Consider the following 12,250-nt stretch of genomic DNA (forward strand, 5'->3'; position numbering starts at 1 on the left):
ATCCCCAAACTTTTAGAAACGACAGCTTAGGTTTCTTCCCAAACCATAATTCATACGGTGTTGTCTCAACGGATTTCGACGGGGCCCTATTTAAAGTGAATGCGGCAGTCTCTAAAGAATAGCCCCAAAATGATAGCGGTAAATCGGTAAGAGACATCATAGATCGCACCATATCCAATAGAGTGCGATTATGACGTTCGGACACACCATTACGCTGAGGTGTTCCAGGCGGCGTGAGTTGTGAAACTATTCCACATTTTCTTAAGTGTGTGCCAAATTCGTGACTCAAGTATTCTCCTCCACGATCTGATCGCAAAAACTTGATTTTTCTGTCACCTTGATTTTCAACCTCACTCTGAAATTCTTTGAACTTTTCAAAGGTTTCAGACTTGTGTTTCATTAAGTAGACATACCCATATCTACTCAAGTCATCAGTGAGGGTGAGAACATAACGATAGCCACCGCGAGCCTCAACACTCATTGGACCGCACACATCAGTATGTATGATTTCCAATAAGTTGGTTGCTCGCTCCATTGTTCCTGAGAACGGAGTCTTGGTCATTTTACCCATGAGGCATGGTTCGCACGTGTCAAATGATTCATAATCAAGAGACTCTAAAAGTCCATCTGCATGGAGCTTCTTCATGCGTTTGACACCTATGTGACCAAGGCGGCAATGCCACAAGTATGTGGGACTATCGTTATCAACCTTACATCTTTTGGTATTCACACTATGAATATGTGTAGCATTACGCTCGAGATTCATTAAGAATAAACCATTCACCATCGGAGCATGACCATAAAACATATCTCTCATATAAATAGAACAACCATTATTCTCGGATTTAAATGAGTAGCCATCTCGTATTAAACGAGATCCTGATACAATGTTCATGCTCAAACTTGGCACGAAATAACAATTATTGAGGTTCAAAACTAATCCCGTAGGTAAATGTAGAGATAGCGTGCCGACGGCGATCACATCGACCTTGGAACCATTCCCGACGCGCATCGTCACCTCGTTCTTCGCCAGTCTCCGTTTATTCCGCAGCTCCTGCTTTGAGTTACAAATGTGAGCAACTGCACCGGTATCAAATACCCAGGAGCTACTACGAGTACTGGTAAGGTACACATCAATTACATGTATATCACATATACCTTTCGTTTTACCGGCCTTCTTGTCCGCTAAGTATTTGGGGCAGTTCCGCTTCCAGTGACCACTTCCCTTGCAATGAAAACACTCAGTCTCGGGCTTGGGTCCATTCTTTGACTTCTTCCCGGTAGCTTGCTTACCGGGCGTGGCAACTCCCTTGCCGTCCTTCTTGAAGTTCTTCTTACCCTTGCCTTTCTTGAACTTAGTGGTTTTATTCACCATCAACACTTGATGTTCCTTTTTGACTTCTACCTCTGCTGATTTCAACATTGCAAATACTTCAGGAATGGTCTTTTCCATCCACTGCATATTTAAGTTCATCACAAAGCTCTTGTAGCTCGGTGGAAGCGACTGAAGGATTCTGTCAATGACCGCGTCATCCGGGAGATTAACTCCCAGCTGAGTTAAGCGGTTATGTAATCCAGACATAGTGAGTATGTGCTCACTGACAAAACTATTTTCCTCCATCTTACAGCTGAAGAACTTGTCGGAGACTTCATATCTCTCGACCCGGGCATGAGCTTGGAAAACCATTTTCAGCTCTTCGAACATCTCATATGCTCCGTGTCGTTCAAAACGCTTTTGGAGCCCCGGTTCTAAGCTGTAAAGCATGCCACACTGAACGAGGGAGTAATCATCAGCACGTGTCTGTCAAGCGTTCATAACGTCTTGGTTCTGTGGGACGGGTGCGTCACCTAGCGGTGCTTGTAGGACATAATCTTTCTTGGCAGCTATGAGGATGATCCTCAGGTTCCGGACCCAGTCCGTATAATTGCTGCCATCGTCTTTCAGCTTGGTTTTCTCTAGGAACGCGTTGAAGTTGAGGACAACGTGGGCCATTTGATCTACAAGACATATTGTAAAGATTTTAGACTAAGTTCATGATAATTAAGTTCATCTAATCAAATTATATAATGAACTCCCACTCAGATAGACATCTCTCCAGTCATCTAAGTATAACATGATCCGAGTTAACTAGGCCGTGTCCGATCATCACGTGAGACGGACTAGTCAACATCGGTGAACATCTTCATGTTGATCGTATCTTCTATACGACTCATGCTCGACCTTTCGGTCTTCTTTGTTCCGAGGCCATGTCTGTACATGCTAGGCTCGTCAAGTCAACCTAAGTGTTTGCATGTGTAAATCTGTCTTAGACCCGTTGTATGTGAACGTTGGAATCTATCACACCCGATCATCACGTGGTGCTTCGAAACAACGAACTGTCGCAACGGTGCACAGTTAGGGGAAACACTTTCTTGAAATTATTATGAGGGATCATCTTATTTACTACCGTCGTTCTAAGTAAACAAGATGCAAAAACATGATAAACATCACATGCAATCAAATAATAATAGTGACATGATATGGCCAATATCACATAGCTCCTTTGATCTCCATCTTGGGGCTCCATGATCATCTTGTCACCGGCATGACACCATGATCTCCATCATCATGATCTCCATCATCATGATCTCCATCATCGTGTCTCCATGAAGTTGCTCGCCAACTATTACTTCTACTACTATGGCTAACACGTTTAGCAATAAAGTAAAGTAATTTACATGGCGTTTCTCAATGACACGCAGGTCATACAAAAAATAAAGACAACTCCTATGGCTCCTGCCTGTTGTCATACTCATCGACATGCAAGTCGTGATTCCTATTACAAAAACATGATCTCATACATCACATATATATCATTCATCATTCATCACAACTTTGGCCATATCACATCAGAAAGCACTTGCTGCAAAAACAAGTTAGACATCCTCTAATTGTTGTTGCAAGTTTTACGTGGCTGCAAAAGGGTTCTAGCAAGAACGTTTTCTTACCTACGTAAAAGCCACAACGTGATTTGTCAACTTCTATTTACCCTTCATAAGGACCCTTTTCATTGAATCCGCTCCAACTAAAGTGGGAGAGACAGACACCCGCTAGCCACCTTATGCAACTAGTGCATGTCAGTCAGTGGAACTAGTCTCACGTAAGCGTACGTGTAAGGTCGGTCCGGGCCGCTTCATCCCACAATACCGCTGAAGCAAAATAAGACTAGTAGCGGCAAGAAAGTTGACAACATCTACGCCCACAACAAATTGTGTTCTACTCGTGCAAGGAGAACTATGCATAGACCTAGCTCATGATGCCACTGTTGGGGAACGTTGCAGAAAACAAAAAATTTCCTACGGTTTCACCAAGATCTATCTATGAGTTCATCTAGCAACGAGTGATCGGATTGCATCTACATACCTTTGTAGATCACGCGCGGAAGCGTTCAAAGAACGGGGATGAGGAAGTCGTACTCGACGTGATCCAAATCACCGGAGATCCTAGCGCCGAACGGACGGCACCTCCGTGTTCAACACACGTACGGTCAGCGTGATGTCTCCTCCTTCTTGATCCAGCAAGGGGGAAGGAGAGGTTGATGAAGATCCAGCAGCACGACGGCGTGGTGGAGGATGCAGGGGGTCACCGCAGCAGGGCTTCGCCGTTATACTGCGAGAGGGAGAGGTGTAGCAGGGGAGAGGGAGGCGCCAAGACTCAAGGGTGCGGCTGCCCCCTCCCTCCCCCCTTTATATAGGCCCCCTAGGGGTGCGCCGGCCCTAGGAGATGGGATCTCCTAGGGGGGGGCGGCCAAGGGGTGGAGTGCCCCCCAAGCCAGGTGGGGCGCCCCCCCACCCTAGGGTTCCCAACCCTAGGCGCATGGGGTGGGCCAAGGGGGGTGCACCAGCCCACTATGGGCTGGTTCCCCTCCCCACTTTGGCCCATGGGGCCCTCCGGGATGGGTGGCCCCACCCGGTGGACCCTCGGGACCCTTCCGGTGGTCCCGGTACAATACCGGTGACCCCCGAAACTCTCCCGATGGCCGAAACTGCACTTCCTATATATAATTCTTCACCTCCGGACCATTCCGGAACTCCTCGTGACGTCCAGGATCTCATCCGGGACTCCGAACAACTTTCGGGTTACTGCATATTCATATCTCTACAACCCTAGCGTCACCGAACCTTAAGTGTGTAGACCCTACGGGTTCGGGAGACATGTAGACATGACCGAGATGGCTCTCCGGTTAATAACCAACAGCAGGATCTGGATACCCATGTTGGCTCCCACATGCTCCTCGATGATCTCATCGGATGAACCACGATGTCGAGAATTCAAGCAACCCCGTATACAATTCCCTTTGTCAATCGGTACGTTACTTGCCCGAGATTCGATCGTCGGTATCCCAATACCTCGTTCAATCTCGTTACCGGCAAGTCACTTTACTCGTACCGTAATGCATGATCCCGTGACCAGACACTTGGTCACTTTGAGCTCATTATGATGATGCATTACCGAGTGGGCCCAGAGATACCTCTCCGTCATACGGAGTGACAAATCCCAGTCTTGATCCGTGTCAACCCAACAGACACTTTCGGAGATACCCATAGTATACCTTTATAGTCACTCAGTTACGTTGTGACGTTTGGTACACCCAGAGCACTCCTACGGTATCCAGGAGTTACACGATCTCATGGTCTAAGGAAAAGATACTTGACATTGGAAAAACTCTAGCAAACGAACTATACGATCTTGTGCTATGTTTATGATTGGGTCTTGTCCATCACATCATTCTCCTAATGATGTGATCTCGTTATCAATGACATCCAATGTCCATAGTCAGGAAACCTTGACTATCTGTTGATCAACGAGCTAGTCAACTAGAGGTTTACTAGGGACATGTTGGTGTCTATGTATTCACACATGTATTACGATTTCCGGATAACACAATTATAGCATGAATAAAAGACAATTATCATGAACAAGGAAATATAATAATAATCCTTTTATTATTGCCTCTAGGGCATATTTCCAACACTTTTATGCCAGAGAACTCCTCTTCCTGCTCGCCGGATGACATGGTGATTGTGGAGAACATGTTGCAAGGAGGAGATGAGGAGCGGAGGTGTGGTGCGATTCTTCACCCGGCGTCCGGCCTCGTTTAAATAGCGGGCTAACACAAGGAGTCAACCGACGTTGTGTTTAATGTCGGCCGGCTTGTGAACGGACGTGTGGCCGGAATAGGTTTCTCGGCACATGTGCGTGTTTAATGGAGTTACGCATGCAATCTGTAGCCATTTGAATGTGGCGAGAAGGCATGTTCAGCCCAGCGTGCAGGAGCGGCGCTCTCTCGGTTGGCACGCCGCTTCAATGCCGATAGTGAGAGGTTGCATCCACTCTAGGCCGGCGTCAATGCACGCAGCTAGCGTCAGGCGGCAATGCACATTGGCGCGGGAGGAGGGTTTTGGGTGGGCCACGGTTGCGAAACGCGGACGTGGCAACGGCCCGAACACCCACAACACCGCCACTTTGTCTTCGGTTTACGAAAAAAAATACGTCCGGACTGGCCTGCGGATAGATGTAGGATTGTGTTGGATGTCAAAACATGTCCGGACTGTGCGGTCCGGACGGTTATGAGCCGTTAGGGGGTTCACGTTGAAGATGCCCTAAGTGGTTTGTTTTCTTGCACGTTCCCGCTGGCAGATCTATCAATGGAAAAAAAAAATACCCTGGCGCTTGCTACTGTACGTGGTGCAGAATGTGGCAACGAGGTCATAGGAATAGGATTACTAGACTATGTGTCCAGTTGCAATTCAATAATTTGGCCACAACTTAGCATCTACTCCAGTACTGCTGATTAGTTCGTCTAGCCCGAGAAGCTTGCGAATCAATCGACCGCCATGCGACGTGATAAAATTCGATCGGCCTGTCGTTCGGGAGCTGCTCCAACTGGCATGCATACAAGCCGTCCGACCACTGGACACCAGAAGGCTGGCTCTGCGTCCATGTCTCCGCTTGTAAACCACCCGTCAGAATGCGCCACCGTGATACTATCGACCAGCAGCAGCATAATACGAGATTGATCGTCTTGTCCGAGACAAAATCGGATCGTATCATTTCACGTACACTGCTCCCCTAAAGAAACGTAACAAGACACTGCCCAATACGTACCGTGTGTGTTGATCACGACCGACCAATCCCAGGAGATACCGGGCTCATTAGCTTTGCATTGCAGCATGCTCATGAAAATGGCGTACTAGTGGCGATCTATGGATCTTGAACGGAGTATGGATCAGTACCGAAGTCAAAATTTGGTCGATGGTCTCGATGCTTGATGAAACCTATAGACCACTAACGCAAAGTTGGCGATGGTCCAGGACACTTGGGTAGCGGCTACGGTAGATCTGCCGTGCGACCCGATCGATATGCATGCTCCAACCTGGGACCATAATTAATACCGAAAGGTTAATCTAATCCATGGACGCATCGAGCCACGTAAAAACCTGCCTTTGCAGTACTCCTCGTATGCCACTTGCACAGTGTGGAGCGTGGAGTCAAAGCACCACGCTCTAGGTCACCAGTGAAGAAATGCGAGGATTAACTTTGTCTAGTAGAGTATTTAATCAGTCCGTGCTCCACGAGATCGGCGTTTAACAGGGCACTAATCCAGGATTAGAGCGAGGCTGCTTCCTAGATGCCTAGTGGTCGCTGATGATTGTCGTTTTAAAATTGTGATTCTTGGAGGGAGAAGAGGTTTCATATGGTCCATGACTCACATGTGAGCTTTCATGAGGGACCGGGGCTTCGTATCCGGCACGACAACGATGGTGGTTCACTACCTCGTGTCTGGTAACTCACTAAATATGAAGTATAAGTCTTTTTAGACATTTCAAATGAATTACAATATATGGATGTAGATATATTTTAGAGTGTAGATTTACTCATTTTTGCTTCGTATGTAGTTATTTGTTGAAATTTCTAGAAAAACTTATATTTAAGAACGAAATGAGTAGAATTTAGCATTTTTTAGGTGTGCTTGTCTTTTGTTTTTTTTGAGACAATCTCGCGAAACTTTATTAACCCGTCACAATGTTTACAGGGACGAACTGAAGATCTCCCGGCTGGCCTAATCAAACATGTCGGCCAACCGCGAGGGAGAGAGAATGTTTCGCTAGATTGTGAGCTTCATAGTTTGAGCTCCTATATTCATGACCGAAGTTACAAGTTAAAAAACTAGAAGAGTGTTCCAATATCTCCCGAAGGACAGCTCCGTAAGAAGCTAGCTTGCGTTGATGCAGCTCGTCGACAACCACCTTACAGTCCGAAGCAACCTGAGTGTCTCGTGCATTTAGATCATCTGCCAATGAAAGAGCTTCCCTTATGGCTAGGGCTTCCAGCGTTTGAGGCTCTGTGATATGCTTAAACACAATGGCCGAAGCCCCCAAAAAGTTGCCCTGTTGATCCCTACAGATTGCTCCCACAGAGCCATGTTTCCTCCTCACAGCCACTGCTCCGTCAACATTGATCTTGACGCAACCTTGGCTTGGCGGCACCCACGTTGCACTCCGCACAACTCTCCGTGGTACTGCATTCGTCTCCCTTTTGTTGACTATCTCCATCTCTGAAAGATACTTATTAATGAAAGCCGCAGTAGCGTGTGGAGATTGAAATATATCCTCATGAATTGCCTTTCTTCTTGCAGCCCAAATTGCCCACATGGTTACGACAACACGGGTGAAATCATGAGCATCTAGCTTTTCATGTATAGCAAACAACCAGTCCTTTGCGTCTTCCTCTTGGTGTGTTATGATTTTCTCGACCAACTCCTCTGGTGCGATAGCCCATACGCTTCTTGCGAGAGCACAGGAAAGGAGTGCATGTCTCCATGTATCCCTAGCTCCACACAAGGCGCATGTATCTGTCTTAGCCATATGGCGATGATGAAGCACTTCGCCACTGGGCATAGAATGTCTAGCAAGTCTCCACAGGAACATATGAAGTTTCGAGGGTACCTGGATATGCCATATAGTGCTCCAAAACCTGCTGTTATGCCCCGTGGATGAGCCATCGGCCTCATTCCACCATCCCTCTCTACTCATCTTTGTACGCAATATCATCCTATATGCAGACCGAACGGTAAAACAGCCCGTTGGTTCTTCGTGCCACGCCCAAAAATCCGGCTGCCTGCGCATACACACTGGTATTTTTAGGATCTCCTCTGCATCAATCGGGATAAAAACTGAACGAACCAGGCCCTCGTTCCATTGTGCTGTAGTAGCATCAATAAGATCCGTTACCTGACGAGGTGGATTTGGTACTAAGGATGTGATAGGCCTTTTGAAGCTATCACGAGGGATCCAGTTTTGTGACCATATCTCCGTACTGCCTCCATCCCCAATTCTCCTTATGATTCCTTGAGCTAGTATTTCCCTTCCATCTAAAATAGCTCGCCATATCTGAGATGGACGAGCACCTAAATCTGCCTCCAATAAAGTACAGTTTGGGAAGTAAACAGCCTTCAAAACCTGAGCACTGAGAGATCGTTCATCATTCATTATTCTCCAGGCTTGCCGCGCCAGCACAGCTAGATTAAATATTTCCAAATCACGGAAACCAAGTCCACCCATCTGTTTTGATTGTATCATAGTGTCCCAAGCAACCCACGCTGGTTTTCTTTTTTCCTTGCTTACTCCCCCACCAAAATTGCCGAATGATGGCCGATATACTCTCACAAAGCCCTCTATGGAGCCGGAAGCATGACATAGAGTAGACTGGAATTGCCTGCGCAACTGCCTTGATCAAAACTTCTTTACCTGCGGTAGAGAGTAATTTTTCCATCCAACCCTTAACCTTCTCCCATACCCGGTCTCTCAAGTACTTGAACGTTCCATTCTTTGAGTGTCCCACGTCCGTTGGCATGCCCAAGTAACGCTCGCTTAAGGACTCATTATGAACCTGCAAGGAGGTTTTTATTGCTTCCCTCATAGAGCCTGGACAGCCACGACTGAAGAAGATGGAAGACTTGTCGTGATTGATGCGTTGCCCAGAAGCCTGACAATATGTTTCCAACAGGTTTGACACTGCAACTGACCCCTCAACATTAGCCTTAAAAAGCAACAAGCTGTCATCTGCAAACAAAAAAGTGGTTTATAGTCGGGGCGGTTGGGACCACCTTAATACCTGCAATTGATGACTGTGTACTGGATTTCAGGAGGCACGAAAGGCCCTCTGCTGCAATCAAGAATAAGTAAGGGGAAATTGGGTCTCCCTGTCGGATGCCTCTGGTTGGTTTAAAAGAATCAAGCTTCTCACCATTAAAAAGAACAGAAAAGGACACTGAAGAGACCATGCTCATAACTGTATTAATCCATCGATGAGAGAAGCCAATCTTGATCATAATGGCCCTCAAATAAGGCCACTCCAACCTGTCATAAGCCTTCATCATATCCAATTTGAGAGCACAATAACTGTTAGTCTTAGCTTTAGACCTCTTCACGAAATGCAAGCACTCGTAAGCACATATGATATTATCAGTGATAAGCCTTCCGGGAACAAAAGCAGACTGCCCAGGCGAAATAATGTCTGGTAGAACGAGCTTCAGTCTGTTGGCCACCACTTTAGAAGCAATCTTATACACAACGTTGCATAAGCTTATGGGCCTAAACTGGGAAAGGAGAGTGGGGTTTATTACCTTCGGTATTAAAACAAGAACGGTGTCATTTATACCTTCTGGGCTTTCTTCTCCATGGACTATTTTCAGCACCACCCTTGTTACATCATCCCCACAAATATCCCAATGGTGCTGATAAAAATGTGCCGGAAAACCATCTGGCCCCGGAGCCTTTGTCGGGAACATTTGGAACAATGCTGTTTTCACTTCTTCCTTAGTGTAATCTGCATTCAACATAGCATTCATATCTTCAGTCACTTTCCTCGGCATGTGAGCAAGAACTTCATCCATGCCCTGGACCTCCTCAGAATTATATAGCGTTTGGTAAAAATCATTTACCATAGCTTTGAGCTCATCTGGATCTACTACAATCGCTCCCACAGAATTATGTAGCGCCTTTATCATATTTTTCTTCCTCCTCAAACTTGCCCGGAGGTGAAAAAATTTGGTGTTCTTGTCACCCGCCGTAAGCCAATCTATCCTCGCCCTTTGGTGCCACATTATCTCCTCACGGTGATACATTTCAATGAGACGCTCATTTATTTTGATCTCAATATGTGATGGCCCCATCCGCAAAGGATCGGACCGAAGCTCTTCGAGGGTTTTCTTTAGCTGCTTGATCTCCTTCCTCACGCTTCCAAATGTGTCTTTACTCCATCTGTCTAGTCCCTTAGACAATCTCTCAATTTTAAGTCGTATATCTTCTACCGAGTTACAGGGGGCTTCGGTTTCCCAGCTTTGAATCAACATATCTCTCAGGCCCGCATGGGTCTCCCACATGGTCTCATATCTGAACTCCTTTTTTACCCTTTCGCCTTGAACTCTTCCAAGATCCAAAAGCAGCGCCATGTGGTCCGAAGACGCCGCAACCTCGTGTGATATGGAGGCTAATGGGAATCTCGCCAACCAGTCTGAGTTTACCAGCGCTCTATCAAGACGGCAACGAGTAAAAGAGCCACCCGTAACTTTCTTCTCAAAAGTCCAGAAACAGCCCTTATAGCCCAGATCAAGCAACATGCAAACGTCCACCGTGTCTCTGAATGCCTGGATTTGAGCATTACTGCGTTCTCCTACACCTTCGTGCTCAGTTGGATGTAGCACTTCATTGAAATCACCTATACATAACCATGGAAGGTCATTTAAAGTACTGATGTTTTTAAGTACTGTCCACGTTTGGTGTCTAAGATGGGTCTGCGCCTCCCCATACACACACGTCATCCGCCATGGGCTTTCCCCCTGCTCTGTCACTGAAACATCAAGATGATAACATGAATAACCGAGAATCTCAACTTTTATTGCATTATTCCAAAATAAGCCAATTCCACCACTCCTTCCCTGACTATCGATAGCATAGGAATTATCATAGCCTATTGAGCTAGCCATAGCTTCTACCCTTCGACCATCTATCTGCGTCTCAACGATACAAAGTAGGGTAGGGGTAAACTTCCTCGCGAATTCGCGAAGCTCTTGAACTGCCGCAGGTTTACCCGCGCCACGGCAGTTCCAGCATAGCGCATTCATTGGGCTCGGCGGTGCTCCTCGAAGGAGCCCACCAAAGAAGTGACGATGTTGCCATTACCGACACCTTTCTCCAAATCCTCATCCGCTGCATCTGTGTTTTTCTTGGCTCTCTTTTGGTCTTGCTTGCTGCTCGGACTATGTAGTATGGACGCCGAAGAAGTTAGCGCTAACAACGCCCCCGGACCAGAGCTGTTTGCTTCGTTGGTCGCGCTTCACCTGTTGTGCCCTCTTTCTATTGTTCTCAGCATCATCCATGACCGCGTCAGGTTCAGAGCTAACATTGTCGTTCCCGTCCTTACCTTATCACGATCCGATCGGGGGTTTGGTCCATGGCCACCTCGGCCACCCCGTCGTCCTCCTCCTCTTCCAGAACCACCCCCCGGGCCTTGTCCCGTCCTCATGACCCACGAGGCCCTTAGATCCTTGAAGATCAAAGCTGACGGAGGATGTATACCAGTACCATGTTCCTTGAACTGATGACCCAACATGCCACAAACCGCACACCAGTCCGGAAGTTTTTCATACTTGATCCTGTATATCTGGCGCCTCCCCTCTCTTATCATAGAAACTGCGTTCTTCAGAGGCTTATCAACATTGATCCGGACCCAAACTCGATGGAAGTTGCCAGCAAAATCTTGCGATTGGGGTTCGGCGTAGATGACCTCCCCAACCTTGGCTGCTAAAGAAGGGACCAGATGAGCTTGTCTTCTGTTGGAGCGCAGTGACGGGGAACGCCTACGGTAGGCACATAACAGTTGCCCTAACCAAAAGCCCTGGCCCATAAAGACTACTACACTCATAAGACGATCAAGTATGGGGGCTTCTTGCCACTCAAAAAAAAGTAAGGGGGCTTATTTCAGTCGGTGACTAGTTAACAGTCGTTCCCCCGTCAGATTTATAGGCATCACATGCTAGCGGATGACGAGGGATGTAGCCCACGATCTTCAACGGTGCAATATCTAGTTAAATACGGCCATTATCACCGGAAATTACTTTTGAAGGTTGAGCTCCATGGAGGCCTCCATTTGCAATTTTTAAAATTAATATTTCTATGTTTCAAAAAATTATGAAAAAATGCACAT

This window comes from Triticum urartu, chromosome 5A (genome assembly GCF_056163025.1).
Source record: "Triticum urartu cultivar PI428250 chromosome 5A, HENAU_Tu73, whole genome shotgun sequence".
Lineage (NCBI taxonomy): Eukaryota > Viridiplantae > Streptophyta > Magnoliopsida > Poales > Poaceae > Triticum > Triticum urartu.